Here is a 13,972-nt window from a genome sequence, read left to right as displayed (position 1 = left end):
GATATATGGGACGGACGTTTCCTGAACTTGTGGACCAAAGACTGCCCATTCAGTTTGGATCCGATAACAGAAGCACCCAGAATGTTACGCAAGGCGGGCTACATGACCCATACAGACGAGAAGAGCGGATACTCACACATCTCCCTATCAGAGAATAGCCGGACGTATTTCGGTTTCGAGTTCAACGGCTTTTATTTCGTTTATTGCACCTTGCCATTTGGATGGAAATCGAGTGCCTTTATCTACAATACAACGGGAGAGCTTGTGTCATCTTACGCAAGACATTTAGGAGTCCCCACAATGTTATACATCGATGATAGATTAAATGGCGAAGCCTCCCCACATTGAATCAGGAAGCCAATTGTTAAGTGAATTGTTAAGTGACTCGCAGGTCTTGGCCGACCGGACGACGCAAGTCGACACACGCGACATTTCCGCTGACCAGGACACACATGACGACACAGACACCCCTTTGCAAATTGGGAATTGTTGACAGATTGCAACATGTCCCCTCCCCCATGTCCGACGCCAAATCAGACCACACATAATAAGTTGTGTCCGAACTAGCGCGGCCACAACTTCAGAAACCATGGCCATGACGCGCGACAACCCACGGATAAAACGGCCCATGAATGCCTTCCTGGTTTGGGCCACGCCACAGCGCAGACGTCTAAACATCCTTCATCCCGGCCTGAAAGTGCTTGGACAGCGATGGAGACAAATGACTAACCAACAAAAAAACCCGTCCTTCATGGAGGCCAGCCAGCTCAAAGTGCAGCACCAGCTTAAATATCCAACCTACAAATACCAGCCTCGAAAGGTATGAACATTTCAACATTGTAACAAAACTTTGTACTAAAATCGGTTGCCACATGTCAGACTATATGAATAATAGTGACCCCTGATGAATGGTACATAGAACGTCGTGACCTGGACCAGACCCACTCAGCTGGATCTGCACCGTCCCAGAGAGGCATCCTGCCCTGCTTTTAAGTAACGTATCTGGTAAGGATGTTAGCATGTATATCAATGGCAGTAACTATGCAGCAACATTTCCAAACCGTATCGAAAAAGAGGACGTCATGCTCAGACCAAAACACTGGCAGTAGTAAAACCAGCACAGAAGTACCTCAGAGACAATATCGAATCTTTCAATGAAAACCCTTCTTCATATATCAGTGGCACGAATGACCTTCAGGTATTCTGTACCACACATCCACAATGACAGAAGTATGTCCTGCTGTTATCGGGAACCCAGCAGACACACTTGTTTCCACTATTTTAGGTAACGGTAACATCAGTAATACGACCACTAAGCGCTCTCTGAGATCCACTGACATAATGACTACTGCATCATAGGAAAAGGTCCACGCCGCATGAAGGAAAACATGCGCTACAGCGTCCAAGTTCCGCTGTCGAAGTTGGAAGCCTACAGCAAAGAAAATGACGGACTGCGGGTGCAGATCTGCATACAGAGATCTTCCATAACGTTTTATGATCAGGTATAGACCTCTCCATGTCCCCTCTGCCTACATAATGATATTGCTTTCATGTCTTTGAACATGATCACTCAGTTGGCTTAAGTGCTCGCTGCACTCCTCAGACCTGTAGAGTTACTCTACGTCTAAAATTTTATGTAGTGTTGTTCTTTCTCATTTGAGTTCCTGTTAACACATAAACAAGTAACGTACTTTAGTCAGTGTCTAATGACCACTTCATAAAACATATTTTTCAAATCAGTTGTACACGTGTTCCTTTCTAACGAATTCTTTTTTTTATCCTTTTCAGATCAAGAACACATGAGCACTGAACGGTTGCGGTACATGTAGTATAATTGTTTAAAAAAATTGTAAATGTAGTCTGATAGTTGTGTTGTACATAAGTTATATATAAGGTAAAATTTTTCTCAGGGACAAACTACATATGAAGCTACATAATAAGTTTATTTTTCTACAAAGATACCACTTCGTCTATGTTGTAATTGATGTATCATACGATTTGCAGAAGTGTACAGAGTATACTTTGGGCACAGTGTACAGAGTATAACATGACAATTTATCTTGGTGCTAAACTAAAAGTCTACATGACCGAAGTTTAAACCTGACATGTAGTAAGCATGAACGGCATGTAGGATGTTTCTGTAAAGCCGCTTTTGTAATGCTGACAATCGGAACATGACATGAGAAGTGTGTTTGGCTTTTTTATGCTTCTTTCTTCTTGCACAAGATGAACGCCTTGCTATGCCTGTAGATTTATCGAGTTCTTCTAAGCCAAAACTTGTAACTAGTATTCATAATAGCCCTATTAAAACAAGCCGTGAAATTTCAAGGCGTAGCAGTGCAACAAGTGTTTCTGCATTCTTTTTCCTGTGTTACGTTCATGCACAGCATTTGTACATAAAAGAACTCCTCCTCAAAGAACTACATTTTGTATAATATATGTCTATTTCTTGACGAACACCAAGGTATTTTTCTTACCGTATGGATTACTTGTACATTGTGTTCATGTTGAAGTCTTGTGAATTTATACATAAGCGAACTATATTTTGTATAATATATGTCTATTTCTTGACGAACACCAAGGTATTTTTCTTACTGTATGGATTACTTGTACATTGTGTTCATGTTGAAGACTTGTGAATTTGTACATAAGAGAACTACATTTTGTATAATATATGTTTATTTCTTGACGAACACCAAGGTATTTTTACAATACAACTACGGGAAACCTTGTCTCTGTGTCCTTTCTTAATCCTTGATGTCCACACATTTTCATAACACCTAAAATACAGTCTAATAAATCAAATCAAACACCTTACATAACCTGAATTTATCCCTCAAATAATATGAGATATCAATTACATCACAAAACACCCTGCATACCAAAGATTCGCCCTCGTTTCCCGTTGAAAACTTAAAACCTAGATTAGCCTTACCAACAAAATGTTCTATACCTTCGTAACAAATAAACATATTTGAAACATAAAAACAGTAATTACCTATGCCAAAACAAACAATTTGCTGCAAATCGTGCCATTCAAATCCAAAGAAAGTGACAACATTTCAAGCTCGATCCAAACACCACATAGTCGGAGGCCACCTCGAAACAAATTCCCCAGGGAATGCATTCGTAAAATTTTCTTAATTCCTTCAGCTTGATCGTAATATACTGTAAAAATGCCTCCGCCCCTGAGGCGTCGCCAATTCGATCTGTCTTCGTTTTAACATCCTCTGCCAGGATCTCAAAACGTCATGGCTGACACATTGTCTCGTTTACATGTCACTCGCTTCCGGCAAACTTTCCCACACGTAATATATCTGGTAAGGTTGTTAGCATGTACATCAATGGCAGTAACTATGCAGCAACATTTCCGAACCGTATCGAAAAAGACTACATACTATACAGAATACAATAGATTCAAATTATCCTCTGGCGTGTTGCCATGGTGCTAAAGGCACAAACATTTGTATGGTGCTCTGTCGCAGAGAAACAGATCTAAAAAAGGGACTAAATTGTGATATTTCATCAATTCAAACAGGACGTCATGCTCAAAACAAAAAACCAGCACAGAAGTACCTCAGAAACAATATCGAATCTTTCAATGAAAACTCTTCTTCATATATCAGTGGCAGGAAGAACGTTTGTACTCAGATGTCAACATGATAGGACAGTAGAAACTGAGGAAGGCTACACCATACTTTAAACATGTTCAAACCATGTCAGACTCATCCATACCAAACTTTGCATCAAGAAAGGAGTACAACCGAGTTGAGGCGCTTCTTCATGACATTGCAAAATATTCACTAGCATGATAGAACTGAAAATACGTTAGCCGCTGCCACGTGTTGTTAGGAATTTGACGATGAATGTTGTACTGTTTTCGAAAGGCCCTCAGACAAACCAATTTCTATGAAGCTCGTGATTGCAGGCAGAGAAGGTTATACAAAGAAAGCTAGATTTTGTTCTCGACAAGGATTTCCTTGTGGGGTTAGTTTTTAATGAAATGCCTTATGGAATGCCAGTGTTGGCGCAGAAAGCAAGGCGTTTACCACCAGTATCGCCAAGACATGGCTGAAGAAATTGAACCGTACTGTTCTAAACAGACGTTCTACAACATGTGGAGCGAGATGCACCCTGACGTTTTCATTAAGAAGTTAATCATAATCGTGTGTATTTGGGCAACAGGGTAGACGACTCAGTCTTCCAGTGTGCCACATCACTGTTACAACATCTAATTTGTACATTGATCTGAGACAGTGTATTACTGTTTGTTATTACACTTTAATCAAAATTATAATATTGTTCCGCTTCTCACTTTGTAACAGTGACCTTTGTTCTTGATGGGTTACGCAATAAACCAACTTCACACGTCCTGTTTTATATGGCCCACATGGAAACTAGAAATCTTCTCACGGCTAAAGCCTCGCATGTGGCCATATGAGGTGTGAGATTCCGCAACACGTGGTATTTGGATGTCTTGGAGAAGGAGGCCTACCATTGGTCGAATTAGGCGTCAAGCTTGTTGCTGGCCAAGCGCACAAAAAAAAACAATAGTTTATACCAAACAGACATTTGAGTAGCTGGGTGCCTAGAAGCCACTTCCTAACATATTTACAGGTAAAGAAGTAAGGTTAGAAGCGTTTGTTTCCTCCTTTTTTGGTACCCGCGATATGACACGAGGCTAATCACCGTGCGTTGTTTCCCTACAGTGAGCTGTCCAAGCCGGCGGACGTGGGAAAGGTTACTTCTTGGCCACCCTCCATCTCTTCACCAGCGATAAGGACCCCCAAAACGGTGAGTTCATACGTGCTTATATTTACGGTGCACTTTTAAACAGGGGCGTTGACAGGTATCATATACAATTATGGTAGGAGTGTATTTCATGTATAGAAACCTTCCGTGTGTGCAGGCCTAATGACGACTTCACATTTCGCATTACTCCAGAGGCATGGGGCGCAGAAGGGGGAGGTCGAAGGGATCCAGAGAAAGGGGGTCTGTGAGGTAATGTTTACTTTACAGGCTGCCCTGAACAAGCTCGCTCCTCTGCTGGCGGTTGATGCCACAGTGGACTGCGAGTTGTTTGGAAAGGGTTTGACGATTGTCACTGCGGTGGGAGTCCCTATGGACATGGACGACAACTTTGTCCGCCACCGTTTACGGGCGTATGGCCAGGTAGAGGCTTCACGGTTCATGACATACACAAATCTGGGATTCCCAGATGGGAATTACTGCTGGTTATTAACTTGTGTGTTTTTCTCTTTTTAAGGAAAAGCAACAGGGCCTCAGAACTTGTTGAGTGACGTACATGACGAAACATTAAAAACAAGGCGGACAAAACTACAATGTGCGTCGGGACAAGATTTGGAACTCACTGAAAGAAAAGATCTCCCGCAAAAACTTTGATCCCTTCAAGACCATCGAGGTAAAGTTCATCGGGGAGGAGGAGACCATTGAGGGTTTCTCACCAGCATGATTCAGTCCTAGTCCTATCACAGTCTTTGGCCTAAGTGTCCCCTTGATATAACAATCTGTTGCTTCATTAACCACTTTTCACCTTTATGTTTCCAGCTTCGTGCATGGCTTCTCTATTATTCCCTACCAATAATGATACACTACCTACTACGAGCACTATTGCACAATTGATGTGATGTTCATGCATTTGTAGGCCGTAAAACTGCCTTCGAACAACACTGTACAATGTGTTTGAGAAAGACAAGACTACTGTTCCAAAGTCCCCTCTACACGAGCGTTAATCTGTCTGCCACAACATACGTTGCTGCAACAATGACCGTAATGTTTGTGATGTTCCTGCTCCTATATTTGAAGTATTGACATGTCAAGCAGAGGCCAGAGCGAATGCATTTAAAAGCACTAACGACCATGTTCGGGGCTAAATACGTATAGACTTTCACTTGTTCAGACAAAAAAGTTGATGTTCGATTCTGTTGACTACTGGATTTTCTGTGGAATTGATTGTATTGTTGAAAATGCACCATACATCCACAGTGTAGAGTACATAAAGCAGAATATTCCTGTGTATAAACAAAGAACATGCATGCCGATGGTGTTTAAATATATTATATTACAAGTACATTTCCATACTTCCAATACTTGCCTAATATTGAAAAATTTATCTTTCTTATGCGCTTTGATAATCTGGTATTATACAAACCCATTTCAAATTATATTTTTAACATCAAAAAGAAACGAGACGCCGAACCTCTGTATTAGAGTAGTTTTAGAGCTGTTTGTACTACAAACATGTATATTACCCATTTCATCTGTTCGCCTGTACTTAGCCCGATAGGGCATGAATGTACAATAAAGGTTATTATTGATATGGACGACTTGCTTGAGTACATTCAGACTGTTTGGTAGTGATAAGGAAGAGTGTAGTGGATGAAGTTTTGATTTTGGTGATGGTACGGGAGAGGGGTATACCTTCCCCGCCAGTAGGTTTCATCTCTTTAGCCATATGAAAATAATATTGTGTTGTAATGAAACGCCATGCATTTCCTTTTATTTTCTCTGTACAGTCAGATGTTGGGATATCCAGAGGAAAAAGGGTGATGATACGAAGTACCTGGATAAGAGGGATCACAAGGGACACATCCTTCCTCCACTGCTGGAGATGGAATACCATGGCATTGTCCCTGATGTGTTACACATGGTATGTCCTTGTTGTGTTCTAGTGATTTTTACTATCTACAAAGCACCGATGGCACCTTCTTTCACTCAATGCACAGGAAATATTGGGCATTTTGTTTCGCAAGGCATTAGGACACGGGGACAGCTCCTTAATCAGGTAACATAATGCTGTTTTAAATTCAATGTTGCAATTGATCTCTCGCAAAAAACTAGAAGCTAAGTTACAGGATGCGTGGAGAATAGTGGGCTATATCCCAGTTGATAAAATCCCTAAAGTCACAAGAGCAATAAGAAAGTAAGAAATGAGGTCTGTAAAGTTTATATCAGCGCCACGTACGATACGAATTACATCCAGTACAAAATGGCTTTGGAGTATCAGTTGTAGCTGTCAGAAGGGCAAGTGACCTCCTGATGACAAACAAAAAACAATAGTGACCTGTCTTACTTGTAACGCCACTGTATTTGATTCTAAAATATAACGAACAGAATAAAAGACACAGGTTAAATCAGAGTTTGAGGTCACGTGATGAAGTCTTGAATATTATTCCTACATGCATGTGTATATGCATTCTGTACAGTGTATGAAGTTCTTGGTGCAAAAGTCATGCTGCAACTGAAGCAAGTCTTGTTTTTTATATACATTTGTACCGACCAGGTGTCCGTATACCGCTGAAGGGCGTCTTTACGGCTTTTAACGGGGAATGGGAATTGATTTGATAATGCTGAGAATGTTGATGTCAAGTACGTATTACAGTAACAGTTCATTTCAGATGAAAAATAGCAAATGTACAAAGGTCAGAAGGGAAAGAATGTTTTCGACAAACAAAATTCAATTACCATTAACGGTATGTTGTATACACCTCTGAAAGTAGAGATTTGGGATGATACGTGAAAACAATGCCGACAATGCGCATGATTGACGTAAACTATCTAAAAAGTATATACCTGTATATTAAATAACCCTCATACGTAGTGGCATGACAATATGCTCCGTCGTGCATGCAGAGTTCCCTTAACCAAAAAAAGGACCGTACAATGTACACTAACATTTACCATACGCATATGAATGTTTTTGGACTGATAGGTGACGGAAGCAGACCATTTTCTCCAAGTACCAGAGTCTGCCCTTGTTTGCCGGCCATTTCAGGGCAATCGTCGATGACGCAAAGAAAGCTACCACTGCCATCAGGAGGAAGCCCTAATCCTCTATACAACACGGCTCTAATGGCATACATAGAGACCCGACTTCCAACTGCTCCATTGTGGACGTCCCTGATACTCGGTATGGCACAGAACAAGCCTTGATAGTCTGTGATTAATTCTGAGGAGTGAAGCATGGCCTGGGTGCTATTCGGGCATACAACATCCTGGTCGGGAACATCCCTGACATCACACCTGATCAGTTCAGGGGGGCCAATTAAGATAAGTGCAAGTAAACCAGGTGTTGGGCGGCACCTGTACCAGAAACAGCTTGAATGCGAATCTGGAGAAATCAACTTTTTTGGAGAAAACCCCCTGACAACCTGACACCAGGGAGGTCCACATGAACATTTACTGCGGCCTGCCGGATGACCTGGCAAAACCTTGGGAATGGACCATAACATGAACAACTCGAAACCACGTTAGATCGGCTGGTAAGCTGCAGGGTCAGACTTTTGAAAAAGGCTTCACAAGTCCCACCGACATCTACGAGAAAGAGCCACCGACTGACACAAAAGGATCCTGTCAGCCTGGAAAAACGGGTTGGCAATCATGCTGGGTTGTGACGGAGAGAAAAGGACCAATAATTATTATGCGCTCAAACTTCATCACATGTATAGAAGTACTATTATGTAAAACACTGTAATTGCATAATGCCCTCCTTTATTTTGCGATTAAGCCTTTACCTGCGTAATTTGTATTTTGTTATCTGGATGCGTAATCTGGATTTCGCCCGAAACTCCCCTACAGTTCTAGAATAACCTGCCAGGGGGACAAAAGTTGTTCAGATTGTGAAGGATGGCAAGAAGATCACCAGTGCTTTTGGTGGCACTATGTATGTAGGTCTCCAGTTTAAGAACGAGAACCTCAGCATGGACATGGTGGACATTTTTAGTTTCTACCAAGAAAACTACACCTAGCCAAAGTAGACGAGGAAGGCCACATCACCAAACTGGTCCAGATAGTTCTGATGGAGCGAGAAATGGTCCACTCGACACAGTACTCAAGACCTGTTCGACACAATTCTTATACTGTATGCTACATCTACTATGTTATGGTGAGGTACTGTACTGCCTACAGGCATTGGTAAGAGGATAGAAACTGCCCGTGTTGCATGATCATATGTCGCCATCTCGCAGTTGTGCAATGTCACGAACTTCTCACACCTACCCCTTGGGACATTGACAAAGCAAATGCTGTGCATACTGTTCCACACATTCATAGATGTGCACCAACGCAGACATACAGGGCTGTAAAGCTCGATGTAATCGTTGGAAAGGTAGTCAACATGTGTGTCAAGGAAAATGTCTATGTGGCATCTTTCCCTAACCATATTGAGAAAGAATGAAGTGTCAGCATGATGCACATGTATAAAAACACAAGCTTTGTTTGAATACAGTCCTTCTTGCTCTTGTCTTCTTACAGTCTGGTAGCACTGAGCCACTATGTCTGTAGGAATTATGTACCATATATTCGTCCCATTTAAGTTCCATTTTTGATGATTTTTTGAGTCAATGATTTTCTGTACTGAAATTAAAATTTATGTAATATTAAGTTTTATGTTACTATAGTAGTATCTGAATTGGCTGTGGCGTAGGAATTCCAAAAACATGTTTTACAATATTGGATCGTGTTTATTCTTATTGTGCCCATTGGACGGGGAGTGCCCATATCAGGGGCCATATTCAAACAGCTGCAATTAAAGACAAAACTCGTACATCAGGTGGGTGCCATCTGTGAGGATGTCTTCTCAGCTGACGAGATGGCAAACAACTCAACATGTGGACAAGCGGGGAAGTAACAAAATGCTTCATTTCAAGGTCTTCCATAATTATGTGTAGATGATTTTCTATATAGGCATTGAATACATGCAACAGTTGCAGAGGATACATGCAACAATTGCAGAGGATACAATCAGGCATAGCAGAGGCAGCCCCAACAGAAGTGGAGTTGTAGACGGAAGAGAAAAGACAGCCGGCAAAGAATGGCAAAGGGAAAAGCAAACGGAAGAGGAAAGGACATGGCCCATATTTTGTTGAAAAGCTGGGAAAAAGAATGCGGGGGGATGAGGTTCAGTACCATGTCAAATGGCAGGGATGGCCACACAGTGGCAACACTTGGGAACCATCATTCATGCAACATTCGTCCGGACACTATTGAGAAGTTTCCAGGGCCCAGAGCGTTTGTGGCTAGCTTGGGGGTGGACGGAAGGGTAAACAAGGTGCTACAGCGATATCCCTACTTCAACAAGGGGTGCCAGTATGATATTAATTACTAGTAAACCGCACTTCACTTTTGTCGTCAGTTACATCCCAACTGGGGCATGAATGGACCTGGTTTGCATCCATGCAAACAAGGCACTGGGGGACAAGACATTGTAGGTTAAGATTGGCCCGATGCCTGGCCACACTCACGAAGACGTGGACCAAATGTTAGCAGAACATTCTGCACCTACAACACAATGATGGCACAACACTCCCCGCCTTTTTCAGGCTACCTAGCCAAGCCACCTCTGACCCAATGTTGGTCTCACAAAATTTTATCCTGGCCCCATGGAACCCGTCACAACCCCACTGGGTGCTCACTGGTTTTGATGTGAGGACAGTAACTATTTTATACCTCGACCCGCTAAAAGACAAGGAAACAAACACTCTGTCACCACACTTACAATCATATCCCGCCTTTAAAGGGGAGATTCGGTACACATCAACCGTCATTGTTTTTAGAAAATTTTGAGAGTGTTCGAGCAAAGGCCGTGGCAAGATTTTGAGCTGTTTAAGGAAAGACCAGCGAGGTCTGGTCGCAAGACAATAATCAGGTATACCATTGCAATGAATGGGAATTGCCAGTTCATCGCAGTAGCTGATCAGCTCCTGCGATTCGGGAGGGGGTATGTGGCACCCGGGGATGTGCGTAGGATAGCTATGGGATTTTGCGCCAAACCTGTACTGTTCACTAAGAAAAAAGAACACGATTGTCAAAGGCTATAGAGACCGCCAGAGTGTTCACATCTAAATTACCCAATACATAATGCCCCATGTACAATAGAAATCAATCTTGTGAGATATTTCAAATATTTCTAATTTGACCACGTGTCTGAGTAAACATTAATAATGTAGATTATATTGAACAACGGAATATCATTACAAAATGCTGGGTCCCAGTTAACTGAACACATCCGGTGGGGTCCCAGTTCCTTAACCCCAGGTTAAGGGAAGCCTGACGAGTACCTTTTCTTATAATTCCTGTCATTGCAAAGGCAACATATATTATATACTGTTATCAAGTCAGCATCTTTAAGTTTTTAAAGAAAGTGGTTGGTTGACAATTGCCCTAACCAGAGAGGTAATAACAATCTTCATCCACAGAGGTAATAGTTTCTCCATTTCTCATAACTACCAAACACCTCGACTTAATATCATAAATATATTTCACTGTGAAACATATTGAATTAATGAAATGGCCCATCTGTAGAAATTGTGATTCAGCCGGCTACATGGAACGGGACTGTAGAAGGAAACCACAACACAACAGTGTAAGGTTCGCTCGCCCTGCAGTAAACCCAAACTAGAGCGCTCCGCAACCATGGATCCTAGCAAGCGGAGTGGACAATCTGAAGGGTCCACTGTAACTTAAGATATTGGTTCCACAATTTTACATAGCAGTTGTAATAAAGTTGAAGCTAGCACACAAGTAGAGAAATATTTAGATAGTAAATGTCAATCATTCATAGTGTGCCTTTCATGTTTATATAGAAAAGGCTAAGGGACAAGAGCAAACATGACAAATTGATTTGAGGCATTAACATCCAACAGACCCATCTATCTAAGCTGAACAAGCCCCCACTGAGCCTGAGGCACAGTCCCCGAGGTCTGGGTTTCCAAGAGGCTTGACAGCTTTTAAGGATAACCTGACTATCACACTCTGAGTAAGTTGGATGTTCTGCCATTTCCAGTGGTGTTTGCTCTTTGATCACCCAAATAACCATCAAGATGTGTCAAATTTCACTGAACATATGATTTTGTTTCTATCAAGGACTGTGTTTCCTCATGTTTTCTGGTACGGATGCTGGGATATCTTGATGTAGACTTCAGGGATCACCAGACCCATGTGCCAGGCGGGCACGTCCATCTGGTCACAAGCCTCCCAGTGTTGACCTGAACAAAAGAAGAAACATCTTCATTTAGTTTCACAATATGGTAACTGTTACATATGCATAGTAGCCAAATTTCCACATACCAATGCATCCTGATAAAAAAATCTTATAAACTCTCGTATCTTGTGGTCACTCGTGATCTATGAGTATGCCATTTTAGAATATTAACAAATTCAGGAGAGGAGATTGGAGAGGCAGGAGATATCAGAAATTCACTATACATGATACCTATGTCCGTTACAGCTTTGCTTTTAATCTCATGAAAATCTATAGAAAAAAATCGGCGATATAAGCACGGGACTGATAAAGCTTTACACTATTTTAAGTATGCAGTTATCTGTGTACCTAGCGGCAAAGCTGGAAGTTTTGGCTTGTTTGTGCTCACTGTTTTAAATAAATTCAGTTTTTTTCCGACAGAACCCAGCCAAATGCAACAAACTGGCGTAAAATATCCCGGAAACTAATACAACACAGTCACATTGTCCAGTGCAGAAAGCAACAAAGGCTAATTTGCAAGCATTGGCGAGAATTTCGGTCAAAATCACCGTTTTTCCCGGTGCATGTGTTCACCACGCCACGAGTTATAAAATTATATGAATTTTCTGCCTGAAAGCCATGAGCTGAACGGCGTGAGTGACCCTTGCGAAAAGGACTGTCCCTCACCAGTAACAGCTACAAACCCAAATACACTCAGAAACAGCTACTCTGTGCGACAACTGCATGTTTTCTAAGAAATATTCTCAGCAAACGTACACAGAATCTTACCTCACAGTGGCCGCCCTGCACTGACGCTACAATCTGCAGACGATCGCAGGATCCCAATTATATCCATCCGCTTCGACATCTGGAGGGTAACAAGACTACATAAAGCGCAAAAGTAGAGTCTACCCCGGCAAGACAGAATCTTCAAATCAATATATGTAGCCAACACGTCAAGTTAACAACATATTTGGCATATTTGTTGTTACAAAGTGTCCTGTTTTTCTCGCACTACTTTATGGCGGCGAAAAGATACATTCTGTCTGGAGGGGGATATTCGGTGGAGCACAGTGCAATCCGTGAGGCTTGTTTGGGCAGACGGAACGTATCCGTTCGCTGCCATAAAGTAGTGCAAAGAACAGGACACGTTTGTAGTAACAAATGTCAAATATGTAGTTAATCGGACAGATAACACATACTGGTAAGAACTTTCTAAGTCTTGGTGTGGTAGACTCTATTTTTGAGCTTTTAGTAGTCATGATGGACCCTCCAGATGTCGGAGCGGATGGATATTATCGGGATCCTGCGATCGCCTGCAGATTGTAGCGTCAGTGCAGGGCGGCCATTGGGAGGTAAGGCCTTACTAAAGGGCGGTGTTCGCTCGTCTGAGAATTTTTCCTCAAAAACACACAGTTGTGGTATAGAATATCTGTCTCTGAGTGTGTTTGGATGTGCAGTTGTTACTGGTGAGGGCCGTTGTTTTCGTATTGGTCATTTTCGGCGTTCAAATCAAAGAATATTCGTGGCGTGGTAATCGAACTTAATTATACCGTTCAAAAAACGAAATTCTCACCAAAATTGTTTGCAAAGTAGCGTTTTGTCCTGCTAGACAATGTGGCTGTGATGTATTTGTGGCATAATTCCGAAAATTTTCAGTACCTGTACACGCCAGATTCGGTTGCATTTGGTTCGGTTCTTTGGCTTGGATTCGTGTTTACTGAACAAATATACCGTGAGCACAACTAGCCTGGGTGCCAAGCCCATAGCACTGTGCATAGCATAGAGTAGCATAGAGTGTGCTGTGGGTCTGGCAACCAGGCTAGAGCACACCGTACCCGTGAAGTGTGTTTGGCCAAGGACTTAATAATTTATACTACAAGTATAATGTCCTTACAAGTACAAGTAAGTGAGTAGTATAATGTCCTTGGTTTACCAGTATAATGTCCTTATAATGTATAATGTTTTGTCGTGCTTAATTTTGTATTTTTG

The sequence above is a fragment of the Branchiostoma belcheri genome, unplaced genomic scaffold, assembly GCF_001625305.1.
Source record: "Branchiostoma belcheri isolate BF01 breed outbred unplaced genomic scaffold, Haploidv18h27 scaffold277, whole genome shotgun sequence".
Classification (NCBI taxonomy): Eukaryota; Metazoa; Chordata; class Leptocardii; order Amphioxiformes; family Branchiostomatidae; genus Branchiostoma; species Branchiostoma belcheri.
Note: the sequence above shows the minus strand (reverse complement) of the source record.